The sequence below is a fragment of the Aedes albopictus genome, chromosome 2 (genome assembly GCF_035046485.1).
Source record: "Aedes albopictus strain Foshan chromosome 2, AalbF5, whole genome shotgun sequence".
Lineage (NCBI taxonomy): Eukaryota > Metazoa > Arthropoda > Insecta > Diptera > Culicidae > Aedes > Aedes albopictus.
In genome coordinates this window covers 330079984-330094512 of record NC_085137.1, presented here as the reverse complement: position 1 = coordinate 330094512, position 14529 = coordinate 330079984, and the positions used below count along the sequence as shown (strand labels likewise).

Below are 14529 nucleotides of genomic sequence, written 5' to 3'. Positions count from 1 at the left end.
CCCCAATATCTCCTAAAAATCCCCAATGTTCCTTAAAAATCCACAACTTCTTCTAAAATATCCAACTTGTTGATTAGATACCCCAATATCTCCTAAAAATCCCCAATGTTTCTTAAAAATTCCCAATATCTCCTAAAAATCCCCAATGTCCCTTAAGAATCCACAATATCTCCTAAAATGTCCAACATGTTGATAAGATTCCCCAAAGGTATCATTTCCCAAGGACCTCCATGATTTCAAAGTTCCCTTTATCCTCCCCAATATCTCCTAAAAATCTCCAACGTTCCTTAAAAATCCCCAATGTTCCTTAAAAATCCCCAATATCTCCTAAAAATCCCCAACGTTCCTTAAAAATCCCCAATATCTCCAAAAAATCCCCGATGTCCATTAAGAATCCCCAACTTCTCCTAAAATTACCAACTTGTTGATCAGATTCCTCAAAGGTATCTATTCTCAAGGACCGCCATGGTTCCTAAGTTCCCTTAACCCTCCCCAATATCTCCTAAAAATCCCCAATGTTCCTTAAAAATCCCCAATTTCTCCTAATAATCCCCAATGTTCCTTAAAATTCCTCAACTTCTCCTAAAATATCCAACTTGTTGATTAGATTCCCCAAAGGTATCATTTCCCAAGGACCCCCATGGTTCCTAAGTTCCCTTTACCCGCCCCAATATCTCCTAAAAATCCCCAATGTTCCTTAAAAATCCCCAATGTCCATTAAGAATCCCCAACTTCTCCTAAAATGTCCAACTTGTTGATTAGATTCCCCAAAGGTATCATTTCCCAAGGATCCCCCATGATTGGTTCCAAAGGAATTTATTGCTGTATGTTTCACAACTGAGCTGAGAAACAGGCTCTGTCCCAGTGAGAATGTTATACAAGAAATAAGAAGAATCATTATCCTTGCTCATCATACAAAAAAAATGAAATGCATCAAATAAGTGCATGCTCTAAATTGCCGCACGCACAGACACCCCATCTGAACAGCACCGCAGCAGAGCTACGAGTGCGAAGGATTTAAATGGTTGCTCTTGTAAATACACTTTCGTCGGCGCTTTCCTTTCGCTCCGTCGAAAAACAAGTTAACTGCATGTCCCACTTAGTATGCGCAAATCCAAACTCCGCCTCGAATGATTCCACAGGCGGAGATGTGACGCGACAAAGAGCGAGCTCGTTTTCTGTATGCGATGACATCACCAGCAGCCAAGCCAGCAGCAGTAGTCGTCCTCATGCCGTGGAGCAACAGCACACGAACGCACGACGGATAGGGTGATGACCATTGTTTTGGCATGAAGTTAATGCAATTTGGAACGTTATTTTCAAAAACATTTTTTGGCTTAACTACAAAAGATAAAGTTTTGGTGTCAAAGAAACATTTTTAGGGAACAAGTTCGTGCATGTTTTGTAGAAGAACTTTTTTAACAAAAGCTTTATTTTCATATTCAAATCATCAAAAATGTCCAAAAAAGAGTCGATTTTTTCGACCAATTTTGCATTATTTTTCAATTTAAGGCCTTTTAAACTATTTTTACAAAGTTTACGTCCAAGAGACTAAGAAAGTAGAAGTAATTAGCTTTCAATTCGTGCGCTGAGAAAGTTTGTACGATTGATAGTTTAGTAGATATAGGACTTCAAAGATAACCAAAAATTAAAAACTTAAAATGTGATTAACTCACTTAGCAGTGATTTCCGACCCTATGTTCCATGGGAACTTTTTCATCTCTCATCAAGACCTATCAGCCCTGAAAATATCCAAAACCCGGAACCAAACACCCTGTATATACTTGTGTTTTGAAGGAAAGTAACTACATAGCCGTCGATAAATTGAAAAAGTAATGGAATGCATATTAAAAAAAGACCAATTTACTAAAAAAATCGTGAAAAAACTGGAATCGCTATAACTTTTTCTCTTGTTAAAAATTTCAAGTTTTGTCAAATGTTTTCCAGAGCTCATTATATAAGTCATGAATGGTCAAAACTCCATTGCAATCGGTTCATTGAATCCGGAGATACAACAGCTCAAAGTTGTCTATCGGATAGTTTTACCTTATTCAAGAATCTTTATAACTTCGTGGAGAATGGCCCGATCTTTTCCAAATTTGAACCACTGATACACAACTAGTTGATAAACTTACAGTAAAAATTTGAGAAAAATTGATGCACTTTTCGAAAAGTTACAGCTAGTTGAACAATTTTTGAAAAGTGAAAATTTTGCCTGTCCCTATCATTTTGTCTATCCCCTGTATCTTCCTATCAACTTTCTCTATACTTTCTTCTCTACATATACATCTCATACACACACGTATATTCACAGCCATCGCTACAACTAAAAGCAGATTGAAAAAAAAACCACTTCCTTCCCTTCCAACTGTCACAGCAGAGTGTAAATCTATTATACACACTCAGTTTTATTTCACGAGCTCGGCTGTGCAAATCTCGGTTTCTGAATTTTAACCGAGACTCAGCTAACAAGATGGTAGGTTGCTTAGCAACAGGGGTTGTTATACTTATTCTCGGCATTTTTAAGCTGAGATCTCACTAAAACATTTAGCTGAATAGTCAGGCTGTGCAAATCTCGGCATTCATAAACCGTGATTCGACATTCTAAATTAAGTGTGTATAACGCGTACAAGTTATGCAACCAAGCGAACCGTGCCGCTTCACAGTAATCTTCACACAATCTATCACTTTACGTCTGGCATCCAGGCATCAATGCGTGAACCCACATTCGCATGACCTTGTGCAGAAACAGAGAACTAGGCTTGACAGTAACTCCCTCGCGAGAAAAAGAGGAAGCGATCGAAGCGATCTCGGCGATTTTCTAAGGAGTGAAAATAAAACTCAGAAATCACAATGCAAATCCTCAACAGCACCGAGCGCGCGCTTGTCGCGCAGCGAAGAGTTCGTCCGACACTCATAATTGCTTGTTGTGTTTCTCACGCCAACTCCCACTCAAAAAGCTCTCGGGAGTTCCACTCCCATACAAAGAAAGACTCTCGAGGCAAAAATCGCACTCCGATACCCGAAATAATCATCGGCTCTTTTATCGTTTCCATCATCCTCTTTCCGTTTTTATTGCCTTTCTGTTTGAGGTTCGTTCACTCCCTCGTGATGAGGCAGAGGCAAAACACAGCTCTAGAGCATGCTGCAAAACTCTTTTGATTTCTAGGCGGATTTTCAAGCCTGCAGAGAACTCAACGGCTTGTTGGCAACAAGGGGTTGCAATCATCATTTCTCTCTATCCGCTCATTGTCCTGCAACCTGACGTAGCAGGCGCCATGAACCTCTGCACGAATTTGCCCTGTCCTGCTCACTCCCACAGAAAATTTGAAAACAGCGCGCACAGTAAAAGTCACATTTGACTTTTACTGTGCGAACTGTTTTCAAGTTTTCTGTGGGAGTGAGCAGTACGCCAGATTCGTGAAGAGGCTCATTGTCGCCTAAACATAGAAGATAATCAATACTGGTCCCCAGCAGCTATCTCACTGATTCCTTGTATCAGTGTAGATGGCTGGTCTGTCGGTACTGGAGTAGCAATTACGAGTGTCAATCAATTTTCATTTCTTTGTTTTTTTTTGCATAAAGTGTGTTCATACTTAAGGTGAATTTTCAAAAGCACAGATCTTAAGAACCAAGTATCGCATCGAGCTGAACAGTTGATCGATTGACCATCATCAGCGGGTGACCAATCGATCAACTTTTCAGCTCGATGTAATGTTTGTTTCTTAAAATTTATGCTTTTGAAAATTCGAGGTGTGGCTTCGTACTAAGTATAATCACATTAACTTAAAAATAATGCGAAAGCAGAATTTAAAAATGATTTTTTAAAGTGTACTGGTCATGGCTTCGTGGTGCAAAGCTTGTCATATGGAACTGAGTGGGACAGGGCAACTTCAGCTACGATAGACGGATACTTTTTAGATAGTCGAGGAATTCGTCTACCCCAAAATAAATTTGCTGAAGAAACCAACATGATTTGACTTCAACAATTTTTTCTATAACATTTTTCGTCTTGGTGCATTTTTATTGTCAAAATTCAACCTATTTGTAAATTTTGTAACAATACTTATCGCCGAACTTTTTCAGTATTTTTTTTATTGAAATGTTTTGTAGTTTGTCACAGAAAAATTAAAACAATCGGTTGAGAAGTAACTGAGATATGGCTATCTAAATTTGACTAATTTGTATGGGAAAACGGCTTTGATGCATTTTGATTGGCGATACTGTTGATGTTCGTGGTCAGTACAAAATATTTGTAATAAGGTGTAAGGGGCTGTCCATAAACCACGTGGTCATGAGGGGGGGGGGTTCGGCCAATGACCATTTTGTATGGACGAATAAAAAATTTTGTATGGATTAATGACCACGGGGGGGGGGGGGGGGGTTGAGAAGTCCCAAAAAAATGACCACGTGGTTTATGGACAGCACCTATGCTTTAAATTAGTGTTTTTTAATACTACAACATAACATCATGTTTTTATTCACAGATATTTGCCTTCTTCAAAATGTGACAAGGTTTAATTGATTTGTCTTTATTAGAGAGACTTTCAGCCCTTGGCTGGTTCGTCTCTGTGACAAGGTTTACAAGACTTCAATTATTTTTGTTTGCAATAATTACACCCAATTAATGATACGTACAATAATGTAGGCTACCATTGTTATTGGAAGCTCCGAACAATAAATCAATCACCTCAGTGGCTTATATGTATCATAAAATAAATTATCGAAGAAAATATAAATCCACATCAGCATTGAAATTTTGCTCCATCGACTGACCATTCACAAAGTTCATGATCAGAGCATAATAATTGTGCACGACAAAATTCAGTCAAGTAGAAAAAAAATAACTTCGCCTCCATGGGAACGCTGCAAACTGTTATTTATATTACTGATAAATGAAGATCCCATTTCAATTTAAATGAAACCGGAATCTTAAATTTCCTCAGTATTTTTGGTCTGATATCACAAGAAAACTACCAGAATATGCTTCTACATAGGCAGCAAAATATTGTGAATTCCAGCCAGATTAGATTTGGATAACTAATTGAGAAATGTCATAGAGTTCTAAGAACTTAAATAAGACTTATTAAAGCTATTGTTGGATCGGTAAATAAAAAAGGGAATAAAAAATGCAAAGACCAACATTTTAAGTGTCCAATCTCATGAATGAACCCCGACAACGACGTACCTACCTACATACCTCCGAAGCACAGTTCTTATCAAATTTCACTCAAAGGAGGTCGCCTTGCTAGATGAACAATTGCGTGTGATTATAGTAAAGCCAGTCCAGCAAGCGGTGTGGCGGGTGCATCGAAAACTTCCATCCAGTCTGTGAACCGGATTGAGGCAGTTCCCCACGAATGGATTGCGCGCGATAACACTTCATCCGCCTGATAATTCACAACATAAACAATTCCATTCCGTTCCAGACAATCGCTTTGAACCTTTGGGCTGTGCCTATTCTGTACTTCTACTGCTGCAGAACACCCAGCGCTGATAAGGTGAGCGAACCAGCTGGGAATCACGTATTGATGGGGTGATGATGCCAAACTGCTGGTGCTTATTTCCAGCAAAACCGAAAATATTCTATTTTGAGTTTTTTGCCAAGTCAGGTTCGGATCGCACAAGCCTGACCCTGACGGTATACCCAATAAACTGCTTCTTCTCCAGAATGCTTCTCCAACAAAACGTATGACTTTCACGCCACACAGTGGAGTGTGTGTACTTTGGGTCTCCGTAGCTGATAAGACTGTATATAAAAAAAACTGACGCGAACCGGATCGCAGACGGATCTTATTGGGGGGTAAACCGACGTTGCCAGCTAGGAAAAATACCTATCTCGGTTCGTATTGTTTGCTTGTAGGGAACCACTACACATGTCATGTAATTAATAAAAAAAACAGTATCCACATACTATTCCGCTCGACCATCTGTACATGATTGAATTGCTTGATACAAAGTGTAGTGTGAATACGTATAGCTCTCTCTCTCTATAGAATCGATTGAGTGGGCTCTTAATAGCTTTGCTCCTTTCAAATCTCCTGGGGCAGATGGGATTTATCCTATTTTGCTTCAGAAGGGATTTGATTATTTCAAACATGTTTTGAAAAAACTACTTGTTTGCAGTTTTGCTACAGGGTATATTCCCAAATCCTGGAGGGATATTACTGTAAAGTTTATTCCGAAAGTGGGTCGTGCGTCGTATGAAGAAGCAAAGAGTTTCAGACCTATCAGTTTGACCTCTTTTCTTCTGAAATGCTTAGAACGCATTGTGGATCATCATATCCGTGATGTTCATCTGGCCAACGTGCCTCTTCATGTGAACCAACATGCCTACCAATCTGGTAAGTCCACTGTGACTCTTTTACACAAGGTTGTTTACGATATCGAGAAAGCATTCGCTCAAAAGCAATCTTGTTTGGGTGTTTTCTTAGATATCGAGGGTGCCTTTGACAACGTGCCTTTCGATGCCATATTGGAAGCCGCACGGAGTCATGGTATATCTCCAATGATTTCCAATTGGATTCACCAAATGCTCAAAAACCGATATCTCTTCTCGACATTGCGTCTAGCAGGGATTAGGAAATTGAGTGTTTGTGGATGCCCCCAAGGGGGAGTCTTATCACCGCTTTTGTGGAATCTCGTAGCAGATACGCTATTGAGGCAACTCAATAATCGCGGTTTTCCTACTTATGGTTTTGCCGACGACTACCTAACATTGTTAGTTGGTATGTGCATCAGCACCCTTTTCGACCTGATGCAAAACGCCCTTCAGGTAGTTGAGGGTTGGTGTCGCCAATATGGCCTTTCGGTTAATCCGAGTAAAACATCTATTGTTCTTTTCACGGAAAGGCGAAACCGTAATGGCGTTCGACCTTTGCGTCTCTTTGATTCTGAAATCGATGTGACTGAACAGGTAAAGTACGTTGGAGTCATTCTTGATTCCAAGCTTTCCTGGACACCTCACATTGAGTTCAGAATCAAGAAAGCTTGTATGGCCTTCGGGCAATGCCGGCGTACTTTTGGTACAACTTGGGGTCTAAAACCCAAGTATATCAAATGGATTTACACAACTGTGGTTCGGCCAATATTGGCTTATGGATGTCTTGTGTGGTGGCAAAAGGGTGAAGTGAGAACGGTCCAATCAAAATTAGGCCATCTCCAAAGGATGTGCTTAATGGCGATGTCTGGAGCGTTCTCTTCAACTCCTACGGCAGCGCTAGAAGTTCTCTTTGACGTTGCCCCACTACACATTCATCTCAAACAAGAAGCCCTTTCTTGCACTTACCGGTTACGGGTACTCGGTCTACTAGAGGAAACTCCTGTGAACCGCAGTTCAACACACACCTCGTTGTTTCCACTTTTGGTGAATTGGGACAAAATTGTCCTTGCTCCAAGTGATCTTACAATTGCTTGTAATTTTCCATATAGGACATTTTCCACGAAATTCCCTTCCCGGGAAGAGTGGACATCTGGTTATCTGGAAAGAAGTATTTCAGACGGCATCGTATGTTACACTGATGGCTCCCTTCTCGAAGGTCGAGCAGGTGCTGGTGTTTATTCTCGTGAGCTAAGGCTGTATCAGTCTTATTCACTTGGTAGACACTGTACCGTTTTTCAGGCCGAAATCTTTGCTCTTATGTGCGGAGTGCAATCAGCACTTCAGCAGCACGTAATGGGCAAAGTAATATACTTCTGTTCAGATAGCCAGGCTGCTATTAAAGCACTTGCTTCGGCCAACTCCAGGTCGAAGATAGTTATCGCTTGTCGAACTCAAATCGAGGAGCTGAATTCAGCAAACGCTGTTCACCTTCTATGGGTACCTGGTCATTCTTCCATCGCTGGAAATGAATTGGCTGATGAGTTAGCTCGCTCTGGAGCATCACATGACTTCATTGGCCCTGAGCCAGCTATTCCAATATCGAAGTGTTGGATTAAGCTTCAGATTCACACCTGGGCTGTCACTCAACACAGACAATATTGGAATAGTTTGGAGTCATGTCGTCAAACCAAATTGTATAGTGCTGAGCCATCTCTACGGGTGGCGAAGTATCTAACTAATCTGTCTAAGCAGAATTGCAGCATGCTGGTCAAAGCATTGACTGGCCACTGCCGACTCAGCTATCACATGGCGAATATTCAGCAAGCTGATTCATTTGCCTGTGATAGCTGTGAATCCGATTATGGAACTTCGTATCATTTGATATGTAACTGTCCAGTTTTCGCGCAACTGCGTTTCCGAGTATTCGGTAAACACTTATTAAGTGAAACTGACTTCAGAAACCTGAATCTTCAGGATATTCTGTTGTTCTTAACCCGCTGTGGTAAAGAGCTATAAGCTCTCTTTCGCTTTATGCGTTATTACAGTGCCCTTTTCAGGGCGCTGTTTGAACCCATTGTGGTACGCTTGTGCGTTAGTACCCTCTTCCAGGGTATTTTTCCTATTTCCCTACCTGTCCCTATCCCCATCCAAATCCTTTTTCCTTCCTTTTCCCTCAGGTAGATGATGAAATAGGCTGTTATTTTGGCGATGGCACAAATGTCCCAAATGGAGGATAACGTGCCTCTGGAGCCGGCCTTCTGATACCTGATACCTGGGTCTCCGTAGCTGATAAGACTGTATATAAAAAAAACTGACGCGAACCGGATCGCAGACGGATCTTATTGGGGGGTAAACCGACGTTGCCAGCTAGGAAAAATACCTATCTCGGTTCGTATTGTTTGCTTGTAGGGAACCACTACACATGTCATGTAATTAATAAAAAAACAGTATCCACATACTATTCCGCTCGACCATCTGTACATGATTGAATTGCTTGATACAAAGTGTAGTGTGAATACGTATAGCTCTCTCTTTATCTGACTGATTGAATAGAATAATCAAAATTCCGCTATTGATGCAGCCGATGTATCCTGAGAGAGGCCATCTCAATAAAAATAAAAGCTAAAACAATTAAGAAGGAATAGATGAAATGTTACTCTTTTGATAAAATGCTTAAACAAAATAGTAGCTCTACAGTAGGCAATGTGACAAATATTGTTTTCAAACTATGGTTAAAATATATTAAATAGCATGAAACGAACTCACCAAATCACATGCATCCGCGCATCGCTCCGGCGCTGACAAGATGCAAGTTGTACATCAATCGCTTTTCGAAAAGAGCCAATCCGCTAAAATGAGTCAGATTCCGCGGTGGCTAATTCCGAGCAGATCAGAGCTACACTCAGGCAAATAAACCCAAGATTATCATAAGGTCTAACTTATGAAATGGCATTTAAACAATTCATAACGGCTAGAATGAATTTCATAATGTCGGTTTATGGCGCAAAATCGACTCACAGTTTGGCTTTTATGCACATTTAGCAACGCGAAATTCTCAAGCGTCGATAGCCGCGTGGGTTAGGCTCGAGCTCAGTGATCTCGACGTTCATGGATCGATTCCAGTCTTGCATCATTTTACGATTTTTCTGCTCTTTTCATAAGTTTATCTTATGTAATTAGGTCATAATAAGCATGTTCAATCTTCATAAGGCATTCTTATCCTAAGTAACAATTTTGATTTTATCGAAGTTTTTTAGCGATTCAAAAACCCTAAACATAAAACCATTGATGCCGACTTTAAAGTCATCTCGAGTTCTAATATGCCTCCATAAGCCCACGTTCTGACTAGTTGGCCCAGTCTTATTACGATCTACAGGACTTTCGTATGCAAACCGGCTTAGGATTTCAGGTTGTATCATAAGTTCTATCGTATCCCCGATACAACCTTCTAAATAAAACCAACTTCTGACTTGTCAAACATTTGTTTTGTTTATTTCTCACTAATGTTCGATCTTCAGAATAAATGCTTGGTTTTTTTTATACAGCCATCAATTGGAAAGATGTCGATCCGGAATTCAGATTTGTTTTCCCATTTAATACGTGTAAGGAGACATGCCACGGGAAATTTGTGGTGAATGTGACTGTGATAATGACAAAAAATAAGTGCGCCACACAAACTATGCATTAATTGGAAGTTAAATGCATTTAATTTACTCGATGGACTTGAGTGCTTAAAAGGGTTTTTCAACATAGTGGAGTTTCAAAGACATTATGTAATTTTTCTGAAAATAAGCATGATGGAAACATGTTCAATCGTTAAGTTTGATCTCAAGCTGTACGTAAAATCATAATATTTAGTAGTGATTTTTCTGTATTTACATAAAATATCCCAGCTAGGCGACATATTTTTCTGATAAAACTCAGTGTTCCTACAAATTCTTCCAATAGGATTAACCCTCCTGAGGTGGTCATATCTGAGCCCATGACAGAACTAGCGGTTTTATCACAGCATTTTTTGGTTTATGTTACGGCCACGAAATGTTGGTTTATGCATTGCCTCACAATTTTGTGTATTTGTTTACAAAAAAAAATCTCTCCGAGAATAACCGCAAATGAAAGTTTTATTGAAATGTGGTATAAAATAAGTGATAAAACCAATCCATGACTACTTGCTAGTCTTCAACTGAAGATGTTTATAGCCGAAGTTATATGATAGTTTTATGGAATGCCAAAGGTGCAAAGTGAAAAACTACCACATAAAACTAATATAGAACAACTAGCATTTTCACATGCTCGTATAAAACCAGGATGAAACATGAATAAACCTTCAAGGCATGTTGATTGCTACTTGGGTATGGCATCCATACTTTACAGTTATGGCTAAATTTCAAGAGGTATTTTGATAAATTTCGGTAGTTTACTTCGCTGAGTGTAAACGTAAAAAGTGGTAGGCCGGATCTGCCTCTTCTACACACTGTGTGTCACTGCACTGGTCACGCTATGCACACAGGAGCATTTCCAGCCCAATCAAGAAAAAATTGGCATTTCACTCTATATTTTCCAATTTATTTTGTTCAAGCGCTGAATTTCGTAAATCATTTACTTTGGCAACAGCACATAACCAGTTTTATCACCTAGCATTCGAATGAAGCGTATGAAAAATACCTAATTTTCTTCTTCAAAAAGTTATAACTCGAAAACGATTTGTTGGATTGAAATAATGTCTTCGTAGATGATTGAGGGTATTAGAACAACTTTTAGAATCAAGTACACTGAGAATAATATTCATCGCGCATCTATGCTGGATGTCATATATTTTCGATTTTTTAAAAACCTCACCCTTCGGTTCCACCCTCAAAATTGGCCAAGTAGCCCAGGATGATCAAATGCTTCTAACTATTTTTTTATCGAATTTTTATGTTTCATCTATTTTATAAACGAGCGTTAAGGTAGGAAATCTCGTTCATGCACGCATTCCAAAATGGCAGAACTGCGCAAAGTTGTGACCATACTTTCTGGGACATCCTATAGAACACTTTGTAATTATATCGTACGACAGCACATCAAACTTTTAATGAACGTTGAGCCGTAGATCAAAATTGAGATCAACAGCTTCTGGATAAGGCGAACATTTTTTTTATTGCTATCATTTTATTTTGACTATGAATATTGGACAAAACACCGGTCCAATTTCATACAAAATGGCCAAATTTGACGATATGGTACTCGGATTTTAGTAAACCGATTTAGCTGAAATTTTGACAGCTAATATGAAAGTACGGGAATTTTTATTAGTATTAAATTGATCGAGTTCTGCTCACTACTTCAAAAGTTACAGATATACGGTGCGACAAAACTCTAACACCAGATTTTTATTATGATTATTTGTGACCAGTTCAATGAAAATGTCCCAAGTTTAAATGGCATCCTTATTTTTGTACTTGTTTATCAATCATCCAAGTATTACATACTCTCATATATCATTTGGTAATGGCAATCTAAAGTGGTCCTATTATTTTAGCGTTTCGTTATAGACACACTTTTGATGTAGTGAACAAAGCTCATTCAAATAAATACAAATCAAAATTAACGTAAATCCATGGCGACTGTCAATATTTCAGCCAAATCAGTTCACTAGAAACCGAGCATCACATCGCCAAGCTTGGTTATTTTGTATGAAAAATGGTTGGTGGTCTTATTGAAACGAAAAATCATAACTTTTCATAATTCTGGCCGTGTTAGAAAAATGTTCATTCAAATCGTATCAAAGGATAACGAATAATAATAAATCACCAATGGAGATTTTTTGAATTTCAGCAAATGTCCTGCATCCACATTCCTCTTAGAATGAATCTTTAATTGTAGTGTCACGAGTACATCCTATCCGAAATTTTGCTAAAGATAGTTCATATACTCATGTACTCATCTCAGATAAGAATCGTAGATAAATGCCCTGAAGGTTTTTCAAGATGGTACAATTACTTTTTTATTTGTGGAAGAATTTACATCTACAAAAGAAAGAGCATTATCTGGATGAATACATTGATGATTCCTTGGAGAAGTGTTAGAGGAATCCCTGGGGGAATTATTGTAAAACATCCTAAAAAATAAAACTGCTGGAGGGAATCCCGAGGGAATCTCTGGAAATTTGAAGACTTTCCAAGAGGAATCATTGGGTAAATTTCTGGAGAAACCCTAACAGAAATTTCAAAAGGATATTCCTGGAAAAAAAAACTCGAATGAGCTCTGAAAAATTATAGGAGAAAATCCTCGAGGCAATCCCGAGCGAATCCCTGAAGAAATCTCTTGAAAAGTCTACGGAAGAATCCCTGACAAAAAATTCAAAGGATTTCTTGGAGAACGTTGTGATAGAGTACCTAGATAAATTCATGGAGGAATTCCTTAATGTATCCCTATAAAATTACTTAGAAAAATCAAAGACAAACCGATGAAGGAAACCTCTAGAAATCCTTGACGTAATCTAAAAAAAACCGTGGGTGTTTCTGAAAACATCCCTGGAGAAATTTTTGCGTGCATAACTGGAAACAACTAAATTTATGATGTAATCGTAGAAGGAATTCCTGAAAGAATCCCTGGCGGAATTCCTGGAGTAATAATTACAGGAATTTCTGTAGAAATTCTTTTAGAAAACCCTGGAGGAATTCTCCGGAAGAAATCACGGAGAAACTCCCCGGAAAATTCCTGGAGGAATTGCTTGGGAGGAATTCCCTAGAGCATGGTTTCCCAAACTGTGGGTCGCGACCCCCCAGGGGGGTCGCCGGCCTTCATCCAGGGGGTAGCGAGGGACAGTAAAATATGTTACTGTAACTAACAACAAATGAGGGAATTTCTATGGGGGGTCGCGAAAACTACGTTTGCTGGCAAAAGGGAGTCGCGTGACCTGAAAGTTTGGGAACCTATGCCCTAGAGCAATCCCCTGGAGGAATTCCTGGAGGAATTCTCTGGAGGAATTCAGTGGAGGAATTTCTAGAGGAATTTCTGGAGGAGTTCCCTGAAGGAATTCCCCGGGGAACTCCTGGATGATTTACTTAGGTGAATTGCTGGAGGAGTTCCCCGAAGGAACTGTTGGAGGAATACGCTAGCGGAATTCCCGGTTCGGGGAATGCGCTAGACGAATTGCTGGAGGATTTCCCGAAGAAACTCAAAGGAAAATTCCCGGAAGAAATACTGGAGGAAAACCTGAAGGAATTAGTAGTGGAATTCCTGAAGGAATCCCTGGAGGAATTACTAAAAAAAATCCCTGGAGGAATTCTTGAAGGAATCCCTGGAGAATTCCTGAAGGAATCCCTGTAGGAGTTCCTGAATGAATCCCTGTAGGAATTCCTGAATGGATCCCTGGAAGAATCCCTGGAGAAATCCCTGGAGGATATCCTGAAGGAATACCTGTAAGAATTCCTGAAAGAATACCAGGAAGAATTCTTGAAGGAATACCTGGAGGAGTTCTTGAAGGAATACCTGGAGGAATTCTTTAAGGAATACTTGGAGGAATTCCTGAAGCAGTATCTGGAGAAATTCCTACAGGAATTCTTGGAGGAATTCCTGAAGGAATCCATGGGGGAATTCCTGGAGGAATCTCTATAGGAACTCCTGGAGGAATCTCTGGAGGAATTTTTGGAGGAATCACAGGAAGAATCTCTGGAGGAATCTCTGAGGGAATTCCTGAAGGAATCTCTGGGGAAATTCCTGAATGAATCTCTGGATGAATTCCTCGAGGAATTTCTGGAGGAATTAATGATGGAGTTTCTGTAGAAATTCCTGAAGGAATCCCTGGAGTAGTTCTTGGAGGAATTCCTGGAGGAATCTCTGGAGGAATTCCTGAAGGAATCACTGAAGGAATCGCTGCAAGAGTTCCTGGAGGAATCTCTAGAGGAATTCTTGGAGAAATCTCAGGAAGAATCTCTGGAAGAATTTCTGAGGGAATACCTGAAGGAATCTCTGGGGGAATTTCTGAAGGAATTTCTGGAGGAATTCTTCGAGGAATTTTTGGAGGAATTTATGATGGAGTTTCTGTAGAAATTCCTGAAGTAGTTCTTGGAGGAATTCCTGGAGGAATCTCTGGAGGAATTCCTGAAGGAATCACTGGAGGAATTCTTGGAGGGATCTCTGCAGAAATTCCTGGAGGAATCTATGCAGGAATTCCTGAAGGAATCTCTGCAGGAATTCCTGAAAGAATCTCTGCAGGAACT

General features: G+C 39.7%; 1 protein-coding gene across 1 annotated transcript in view; it reads right to left on the bottom strand.

The window, feature by feature from the left end:
• LOC109398042 (transcriptional activator GLI3) overlaps positions 1–14529 on the bottom strand; it is a 92819-nt gene that overhangs the window by 36909 nt on the left and 41381 nt on the right. The window lies entirely within an intron of this gene.